The sequence below is a fragment of the Lipotes vexillifer genome, unplaced genomic scaffold (assembly GCF_000442215.2).
Source record: "Lipotes vexillifer unplaced genomic scaffold, Lipotes_vexillifer_v1.1 scaffold578, whole genome shotgun sequence".
In the NCBI taxonomy this organism is placed as follows: domain Eukaryota; kingdom Metazoa; phylum Chordata; class Mammalia; order Artiodactyla; family Lipotidae; genus Lipotes; species Lipotes vexillifer.
Window position 1 is genome coordinate 111,750 of NW_006780523.1, and position 7,201 is coordinate 118,950.

Genomic DNA, 7,201 nt, shown 5'->3' on the forward strand with positions numbered 1-7,201 from the left:
AAATATACAGGGAGCTATATATACACACATACATATAAGTACAATTGACAATATGTATATTGAGAGATGATATAGATATGGATATATACATCCATATACATATAAAATTATGAATGGAAAGATTGAAAGAGAGGTCATTCTAAAGGAAGAGCTATTAGGGCTTCCCAGGTGGCGCAGTGCTTGAGAGTCCGCCTGCCGATGCAGGAGACGCGGGTTCGTGCCCCGTTTCGGGAAGATCCCACATGCCGCGGAGCGGCTGGGCCCGTGAGCCATGGCCACTGAGCCTGCGCGTCCGGAGCCTGTGCTCCGCAAATGGGAGAGGCCACAACAGTGAGAGGCCCGCATAACGCAAGGAAAAAATAAAAATAAAGGAAGAGCTATTATAAAGAAGGAATGCCTAGATACAGCTCCTTATCTTATCCCTGTAATAAATTGTTGTTTGGTCTAACTCTGGTTTTAGCCTCCTTAGAACTAAGGAGAACCCATCTTTAAACTCACCTGAATCTTTAATCTTTGTTTTATGTCAAGAGCTATTTTCAGACCATAATCACAGCTCTGGAGCTTTAAAGTATCGAAGCAATTCGATATCAAAAGGATTTTACTTTGTTCTTTCTAGGGAGGCAGACAAAAACGCCTGCTTGAAATAATCAAATGGCAGCAGAGCTGGATCTTTCTAAGCTCCTCTTTCTCCCTGGATTAGGGAGGAAGAAGAAGAAATTCTTCAAGGAGAAGATAAATTTAGCATCTATCTGAAATCTTCTGTCTGTAGCCATTTCTATACCCTTGGCCTCTTCCAGAGACTCAGTCCCATCTCTGGTCCTCGCACCAATCCTGTTCCTTAGGTAGGGAAGATGGACAAGCTCTGAGCCAGATGTTTTACTATAAATCAGCTTTTTTGTTGATGCTGATCTGATGACTGAATTCTAATAATTGGCTTCTTGCCTCTTATGATTAAGGTGCCATTTGGGGACATTTTTTTAAACGAAAAGGGATGCAACTTTTCTGTACAGTAGAAACTAACACAACATTGTAAAGCAACTCTACTCCAATAAAAATTATTTATAAAAAAACAACTTAAGGTATAAGATCAAAGAACAATGAAAGGTATAAGATACAACATTATGTAGCTTATATGAATTGCAGGCTTTTTAATTACTTCACGATATGGTAAAAATTATGTGAAAATGCAATATATCAAATAATCTGTGAAATATTTCAACTTGCTAAAATAAAAAAATAAAATGCAAAAACCGGGTGCTATTAATAACTAATCTGGGAAAGCAGTTATAAGCCTAAGCTGCCCTGTGCAAACTGGACATATGATTTCTCTACTTATGATCAAATAATACCTGATCCTAGTGAATGATAATAACCTTACTGCACTTTGACTGAGTACTTACCAGGCACTAGACTAAGCACTTTACTTACAGTGTCTAATTTAATCCTCACAGCCAACTCCCCTACTAGATCAGTGCTGTTATCCTCCACATTTTACAGATTAGGAACCCAAGGCATAGAAAAGGGAAGTGACCCAAGTTCCCATTGCTAAGGTCACATTGGCAGAAACAAATTGCAGGGGCTTGGAGAAGGTGAATGGGAGAACCAGTTAGCTTGAAAATAAGGAGCAGTGGGATGGAATGAGGGCACGAGGACAGATGAATTCTACAGGTGGTGTGACAATGTCAGCTGAGATGCTTGGGGGCTGGACGGGTTTCTTAAGGAGGCTAGGAGAGTACGGGCTAACGGACTATTTTTGTTGCAGTGCTCAGTGATTCTTTTCTGTATGACAGCACATCAGCGTTGTGATGAAAGGCACCCATCACTCCTCAGCTCCGTTCAGATGTCCAGGGATCTCATTTGTAACATGCCAGGCCTGCAGCACACAGTACAATGACAGATAACCCAGCTGTGTCAGCAGTTCTCCAATGCCATACTCCTGTACCTACAGAACTCTCTATTAGGAGCAAGCTAGGTCCTGTAATTTCTGTCTGTTTATGTGGTCAGAATTCCAAGAGCATTTATCCTCTGTATCCCTCACTTTAGCTCTAAACTCTCTGTCATCTTTTATTACCCCCTAGGCATTCCTTGTGTAAGCCTTGTCTCCTCGAGTAGATGGTGAGCAACTTAAAGACAGGGACCAAACCATTTTGGCATCTCTCTAAGTGACCGTCACTGTGCTAAGCACAGAAAGATATTCAACAAGATTTTTTTTCCGTAGATTTGTTTTCTCACGCTGTTGTAATACATTACTACAAACTGGGTCACTTCAAACAACATGAATTTATTATCTTACAGAAAGTCTGAAATGAGCCTCACTGGGCTAAAATCAAGTTGTCTTCAGGGCTGTGGTCCTTCAGGAGGCTCTAGGGGAGAATCCAGTCCCTGGCCTTTCCCAGCTTCTAGAGGCGCCCACATTCCTTGGCTTGTGGCCCCTTCCTCCGTCTTCAAAGCCAGCAGCAGAGCATCATCAAACCTCGCTGATTCTGACCTCTCTCTGCTTCTCTCTTCCACTTTTAAGGACCCTTATGATGACATTGGCCCCATCCAGATAATCTAGGGTAATCTCCCCATCTCAAGGTCAGTTGATTAAACAACCATAAGTCCCCTTTGCTGTGTAACACAACATATTCACAGTTTCTGAGGATTAAAACATGGACATCTTTGGAGGGCCTACTGCACCCCTGCCCAAGTGAGAAGGGGGTAAGATGCATGTTTCTTGCTGCATTAGTTTCCCATTGTTTTTTTATTTTTGGCCTTGCCACACCTTGCTTGCGGGATCTTAGTTCCCCTACCAGGGACTGAACCCACATCCCCTGCATTGGAAGTGCCGAGTCTTAACCACTGGATCGCCAGGGAAGTCCCAGTTTCCCATTGTTGATGTAACACATTGACAACAAACTTAGTGGCTTAAACAGCACAAATTTATTTTCTTACAGTTCTGTAGGTCTGAAGTCTGAAATGGCTAAAATCAAGATTTCAGCAGGGTTACATTCCTTTGGAGGTGCTAGCACAGAATTCACTTCTTCACCTTTTCCAGCTTCTAGAGGCCACCCGCATTCCTTGGCTCATGGCCTTTTCATACATTTTCAAAGCCAGACATCTGTGATCGAATCGTTCTCATCTTGAACCATTATAACCCTCCTTCCAGTATCACGTCGCCTTCCCTGACTCTCACTCTCCTGCTTCCCTATTGTACTTATAAGGACTTTTGTGATTACATTGGACCTACCCAGATAATCCAGGATAATCTGCCCATCTCAAGATCAGGTGGTTGGCAACTTTCATTCCCTTTTGCCATGTAACCTAACATATTCATAGGTTCTCAGATTAGGATGTGGACATCTTTGTGGGGCCTGTATTCTGTCCCACATCTTCTATAACTTTTCCAAAGATATGTTCAAATATGCACAAAAGTAGAGAGACAGAGTACCACAAATCCTCATTTACTCATCCCTACCTTTGCACTTAGTTCATTTTTGAGGGTTATTCTGTGAGTGGTTGTAATATTATTTCATACAATGAATACTAGTTAACTTTATTTCTACATTATTTTTATTTCTTGTTGTATAAACATTGAGATTATAAAGTATCGTTTAAAAGTTATTTTGTAGATTTTATTTACTACTACTAATGATTGTAAATGATATAAAACAGTTCTTCTAAATACCCTTAAGGCAGAATATTGTATTTATAAATCAGGAAAAGTAGGAAGGACACAAAAAACCTAATATTCTGACACCCCTCTGTACAAAAGAATACCTCTGGCCAATATTCTAACACCTTGTGTCTAGATAGCAATTGGGGTTAGTTTGGACATTTCCTAGCATCATCTGGACCAATCTTCTGCCTAGTGGAAAATGGAACCTCATTAACAGCACTTTTCAAGTCACGGACTAGTGTGGCATTATATTATTTTATGGTACTGAAAGTGTTTTGCTCATTAATGAGTTTTATTCACATTAAGTAGCATTTTTGCAAAATATGCATGAGCTATAAAAGTAGAACATTAATATTCATGCTTGTTATATTTTAATATCTTGCCTAAGAGTTCAGAGAGGAAATGGCATTTGTGTCGTGCATATGCCAGTATTTCTAAACCTTCCCGTTAGTATTCACATTAGAGGTAAGTGAATGAAAATAAAAATTATCTGGAAATTGAAATGTTTCTGTATTACATTTGAGGTTTTCATTTTCTAGAATATATTATTTTATGATTTCAACTCTTGTAATCTTGTTATTACCATGTGGCCAATACATAATACATATATTATACACGTGGAAAGATTTGTTTTGGGGGGTTGGAGTGGGGTAGCAAATGGAGAATAAAGAAAAATAGACACAAGTTCTGTGAGATTATTCCTTCTTCTTACTGAAGGAGCATCAGAGCTCTCCCCAGGGCTACAGGGAGATGAATACTGTTGCTCCATACTCATCCTGTCAGCTCTGAGCCAGCTTCTGCATGTTTAAGTTGAAAAATTCTTGAAGAGCTTGGTTTTCCCAGCTTTTGTCAAAATCCTTCCTGTGGTTATGTTCTTCCATTGTAGGCTAGTGTTTGTCCTGGCTACATTGATAGAAAAGTGGTGTACACATCTTATACCACTTCTAGGGCATCATAGGCACTCCGGGATGCTACACATTTATAATAACAACCACAGCAACAAAATAACAATGATAACAAATGATCATTGACTTGTTACCCATTCAATTATTGACTATGTGCCAACCACTGTTCAAAGTAATTTATATATATTAGCTCATTTAATTCTCAAAGGAATAGTCTATCTCTTATGCTCCCTTTTAAGAAAACCTTCCCAGAAGCCTCCAGCAGATTTCCCCTAAAGTCTCATTGGCCAGAATTACATCTCTTGCCCATGCCAAACATTTAACTCTCCTAGGCATTTATGGACAGTAAGGTCTATATCACCCTTCTTTTGCCCTGGTTTGAGGTACAATCTTCTTCCTTGTCTTTTGTGTATAATCCCACCCAGTTAACACTATAGTAATTCTGTCCCAATCATCCCAGGCATCTGGGACCACCACCAGTTTTGCACAACTGTGGGAGTACCTGTGAAATTTGGCGATCTTGGAGGAATCTCTTTCTCTGAGACAGATAGGCAGAGAGAGACATATTTTTCCATATATAATATTTATTGTATCATACCCTATGCGATTGTTTCTTAATTTTTCACCTACCATCATTCTCAGCTTGTAATTGTGTTAGCTTTTCCATAAATCTTTCTGGACTTTACCTCTTGCCCTGTGGCCAATATTGCATCTACATTCTACCTCCCTTGACTGCCAGTATTCCCAGATCCCTCTTCCTTTATGAGTCCATCTCCCTTGCTCACAGGTGACCAATCAAGCACCATAATGTGTTTCTGTCCTCAGGAGTCACAATTGACAAGACCCACTTTGCCCCCAGAGGGCCTTACTCTCCTTGTGGACACTATCCACTTATTTTGGGATGTTGACCCATTCTACTTTGGAATCACCTTCCCATCTATTTTTCCAGGAACAGATGAAAATAATGTCATTATCTTCTCAGCAGACATTGCTTTTGACTCAAAGAATAATACCTAGGTTGATCATTCACTTTTTTTCTCCAGATTTAGCTTCTAATGGCATCTGGCTTTTTCTGAAAATTTACCTTCAAAGGATAAAGATCACCTGATGAATATTAAATATACTTTTGAATAAAGAATGCTGGGGGTGTTTTCAACTGACTATTAGGATTAAGAGTGCTAAGGGCTGAAATCTACTCATTGTGGAAGGTCCTGTTTAAATCCAGCCCACATCCCATAGAGCAGTCCCTAATCATTGCCAGAAGTGATAGTTCCCTCCTTTTGGATTACTCATAAGGCACTTAATTATTTGTATGCAAAGTTTCATGCAGAAGCAGGGCTATTCATCGCTAGCCGACCCGAGCGTTCAGCTCGTGTGCTCTTCAGTTCTGCACCCTTATGCGCCGCCGCAGTGCAGAGGCAGAACTTACAGGAAATACACACGCCCGAGCGCTCCCTGTAGGAGCTATTTTATACAAGTGGATTTTTATAAATAACCACAAGCTCTACTTATCTATCAAATCTCGACACCCAGCCTCCCGTTTTCCCTGGAGACGTTTGCCCTCCCCAGAGGAGTGCCAACCGAGGCTAGAGAAGAAAGCCTTCAGCTTCCTGCCTTTGCCTCTTCCCCCCTGAGTTGCCAATGTTTGCATGTGCGGTGACAGGTGACTCCTGATTACCGAACTTCTTATCTTCAACAACAAAAAAAGAAATTAGGGTTGTTTCCCTGCATCGCACTTTATCTGCATTTCCAGAAATAAAATGTGCTTCAGGGAGGGAAAAAAAGGTCATTGGACCACGTTCATTATCAGAAAAAGAAGATTGTAAGAGGAATTCTTGAGCACGGGGCTCTTCAAACTAAATTTTGAGCAAGAACAATCAGTTCTCCTTTATAATATCACATATTTAAAACACACTCTGGAGCTCGAGCTTCTTGATGGCAAAGAGGGAGGAGGCTTAGAAAGGGGCTTACTGATCTAAAGATAATGGACACTCAGGTTGCCCCCCACTTGGTCCTGACCCCTGAGTCCTCTGTGTGTGCTATGGATGGTGATGTGCACTGTGAAGTAATGTGTGACAGGCTCCCCAGGTCAAATCCTATCCTGGCATTTCTCAGCCTCTTCTCAGCTGGTTAAGTAGCGCACTGTCTCTCCTGCCCAGAGTAAACTTTCTGTAGCATCTCAATTCTAACAGGGCTTTTAAAGCCGCCCATTTCCTTTGCTTGCTTTTCGAAGACTCCATTGACAAATAGTCAGAATGTCCCACAAATGTCAAAAGAGGGAAGGTCCTACTCTCTAGGGGGAGGGGAGAGTCTTAGTATATTGCACTCCTGGGTGGAGCTTTTTGTTGTTTTGCTCTTGGTTTTGTTTTGTTTTTTCATTTATATTTTCCCCTTGGCACTTCATGTGAAGATTCAGTTACCTCAAACTCTTCTCTCTCAGGCTCCTAACATCTGCCCCAAGAACCCTCGCCAGGCAAACTAGCTACCTCATTTGGAGAGGAGTTCTCAGGACCCGGAGAGTGGGAGTCCTGGATACCAGTGCCCTGAGCAGAATGCTGAAGGGACAGACAATGGCAGCTGCCTTAGCTGTTCCAAAGGCACCCCATCCATAACTACTATCATTAGTGCCCTTTCCTCT